Here is a 3,841-nt window from a genome sequence, read left to right as displayed (position 1 = left end):
AGAGGGGCGGGGGCTGCCGAGGGTGGGCGGCCCGGGCCGAGCGCGCGTGGGGAGGCGCTGGCGACGCGGGCCCGGGCGCGCGGCCCGGCAGGTTCAGGGGCCTTGCTCCGTGCACTCCTGCCCCCGCCCCTCCTCCCGTCGCGCTCAGGAAATCCTTGCAGGCTCCCTCCACCCGGCTTACTCCTCTGGGGGCCGCCCGCAACTGGGGAGGGCACAGGGCTAGAGCTCCAGCCCCTGGCCCCTGGAGCGGAAAGTCCGGGCCAAGGGAAGCTGGCTGCGCCTCCGCGACGATGTCCTTGTCAGGGAAGAGTGAAGCGCAGTCGGGCTCTCTCCCATTGTTGGCTCTTTCTGCGCTGTCCCGCCGCCCGTGACCCCGCAAGTCTGTGCCGAAACGTCTAGGAAGGCGCCAGAGACCCTCCGCACGAGGCACTGGACCAGGAGCGCCCAAGGGGACACGAGGGGACGCTTGCCTGGCACCTTCGGGGAGACTGCGAACCGGCTCAGGTCCCAGGGGAGCGCGTCTGTCTTTTTCGGACGCATGGATGCACCCGCCCAAGTCATTTCCTCAACCCTCTGCTTCCTAGAAGCAAAACAAGGAATAACATCACGATACCTTTTAAAAGCTGAGGCGTGAAACTGCTCCTGCAACGTGTAAGGGCCGTGCACTTGAACTTTAATTCCTCAATACTCGCAAAAGAAATCTTTCTGTTGGCAGCTTGCTACGCGAGATGAGAGACTCTGATGCTCTTCCAGCAAAACCCGGTGAAATTAACTTGAGGCACTAAATCATTTGCGATGACACTAATTCCACGTTGCTCCTCAATTATGTCTCCATTACCTCAAAGGCTGAAATCGTCCTGGGCACCACGGAGCAGCTCAGTCTTGTCACTGTAAATATCGCAGGTCTGAAAAATAGTTCTACTGGAACCTGCCAGACGGTGATGATAAAAGGGACTGTGGTGGCTCCTAAACGGGGCCAGCGACTCTTCCTGAAGGACTGGACTACCTCCCCGCCTGGGAAGGTTGGGCAACCCGAAGTTGCCACATCTCTGAGCACGCAGCAAAGAGGCCCCGGTCGCTGGCCGCCCCACACACGGAACGCGCGTCCGGGCACCTGGAGCGGCGGCAACTGAGCCGCGATCCCTGGGTCCCTCGGGGTTCCGAAGCAGGGAAGCTCAGCGTGGGGTCGTCGCTCGCCTGCGCCTTCGCCAGCCCTGGCTTTCCAGGGCTCCTCGCCACTCTCCCAGGCTTCTTTTCTCTGCCTTACACCTCCAAAATCACAAAATCATCTCGCGAAACAGCTGGAAAGCTAACAGCTGATCCTTTTCCCAACTGGTCCTCAGCTCAGGACACAGTCTGGGAACACTCGCAGAGCCGAAGCGTCCCTCTGCCGCACCTCTGGTGCTTGTCAAGCTGTCAGCATTGCCCTTCCGCAGCACCCAACAGGGGCCAGGCAGCGTGTTAGGGCAAAAGCACTCCCAGCCCTTCTAAGGGGCTTAGAGCCTGGTGAGGAGGCTGACGCATAAAGAGGCCGTGGCAGTGCAGTACCGGGATCACACATCACCGGGGCGCAGAGAACAGGTGCAACCCTCTGCAGGGAACACTTGAGTGCTTCTCAGGAGAGACACTTGGCTGACTCTGGGGGAAAGTGGACCATAGTACAACGTACAAAAGTTTAATTTCATATGTTTTTTCAAATGCTGTTTTGATTTTTTAAACACAGAGAGACAACGCTTCCCAAACCTGCTGCCAGAAATGAATCTACATAGTCTGTGAAGCCAGAACAGGTATTTGACAGACAGCTGAATCACCCTTTACAATCTAAGACGCTAATCAACAATACTAATATATTGCTCAATTATTTAAGTTTAACAGAGTCATGGTTGAATCTGACTTAGATTTATATGAAAACGATGCTGCAGTAAGGGTGGTCCTCCACAAATTCCCCAATTATTGTTTTGGAAAGTTGCAAGCTTTTAATCATAGTTAGCAATTTCTTTACTACTACTTCTTTTGTTAGTTGCATTAGCCTTCTCACAAAGAACTCAAAAATACTACAGATTGTCACAAGGGCTTGCTCATTTCATTTTAGCTTAGATATGGGAGATAAAGGTATAACTCTCAACCCTCTGCCTGAAAGAGATAATACCTTTGAATGAGAATGGGCTACAGCACTCTTCTTACTAAATCACTAATGAAAGAGGTTTTATAGATAATATGATGGAAAAGATCAAATTCAACATGCCTGGTAGGTATAAAAAGCTATTGAAGTAGACTATCTGCTTGCTTCCTGCTCACATACAAAAGAACATTTCATCTGTTTGGTTAGCAAAACCAGACACTCTCTCTTGTTATCAGCTACAAACATTCTCTTGAGATTTCTTTCTCACCCGTGTCCCGAAGCACACTGTTGGTAACGCCCTCCGCTTTAATATTCAGGACCAAACAAGAGTGTTGGAACCTCAGTGTGAGAGACAGGAGGGAACCCAGGGCCTCATCTTCCTACAAAGGACCAAACTTGGAGCTACTGAGCTGGCAGTCTCTGAGGCTATCAGGAATTTCTTCCCCCATGGGTCAGGTAGCTTGATACAAAAGAAAAAGTATACTCTTTGGAGTATACTCCAATTGTGGAGCTCAAATATATGTTTGGTTACAAGAACAAAACGATCTTACAAAACTCTTTTGTGTTATATGAAAAACACCCTCATACTGCATATTCTCTGGACAGTTTAGGCTCCTTGGTGTAAGAAGCACACGCTCTCAAATCTCTTAGAGAAAGTTCTGCTGAGTTCACCAGGCAGGGACATTTATGTTTTAGTTGTCAGATGTTGATAAGTCCGTTGGCTGAAAAGTCTTGCTGTGGCGACCTACTACTGTGCCTGAAAATTCCCCCATTTTCAAGAACTTAAAACCTTTAAAACTGATTTTAAAAGCCATTCAACCCATCTACCAAGCCAATTCATGGATTTCCTTTATAACATCTTACATGCTCCAGTATCTCCATGTGAAAATTTATTGAACACTGAAAACATCTCCTATGCCCTGGGTAATTCTTCAAATGACATGCTCTAGAAATTCCTTCCATAACTCCCCTTAGAAGGTTCCAGTTTATCAGAGTCCCTGCAGGTGAGATACTCAGGATTGAAAATGCAGCACAACTATTATTTCACTCCTGCTAGAGACAGTTTGTCTTCCAGGCAGAGAGAAAAGCCTGTGGGAAGGCCCAGAGGTGAGCGAGAAAGGCAAACAGTTCAGATGGGAAGAGCAGCGAGGGGGAAGGACAGGCCGGTGCCACAGAGCACGCAGGGGCCACAGGCCATGCACATCCTCGCTCCTCCCGTTCTTGCTGAACATGCTTTAGTCTGTCGCTGACTCCTTTCTCCCTTGGATAGGTTGGTGCAGCTGCCGTTTATATGATCTCCTTTTGATTTACTAGGGGTTCTGGCTGATTTTTGAGGCTGCATATCCCAGCTCTGGACTCCTAGTTTGCCCTGCTCCTCCTTCTACTCCCAGGGGCTGTGACAGAGATACTTTACTTCTGTTACTGCAACCTGAGATCGCAAGAGCATTTCTGTTGGCAGCTTCATACCTTGGACTCTTAGGGAACCTGCTGTTGGTTAAAAACCCTGAGGCTTGCTCACAGGGGCTGGTGTCTGGCTTTACTTGCCCAGCCACAGCTTTTGATGACTCATGTCACAGAACCTTCTGCACTCTTTTATTGCACTTCTCATTTGAGTTTGTCTGTCTGTTTGGCCTGTTGAAATCTTTTTGGTCTCTGATTCTGCTGTTCAGTGGATTTTCTATATCTCCTACTTCAAGTTATCCACAAAAATGATAAATG

The sequence above is a fragment of the Galeopterus variegatus genome, unplaced genomic scaffold, assembly GCF_000696425.1.
Source record: "Galeopterus variegatus unplaced genomic scaffold, G_variegatus-3.0.2 Scaffold2085, whole genome shotgun sequence".
Classification (NCBI taxonomy): Eukaryota; Metazoa; Chordata; class Mammalia; order Dermoptera; family Cynocephalidae; genus Galeopterus; species Galeopterus variegatus.
This window is presented reverse-complemented; position numbering follows the sequence as displayed.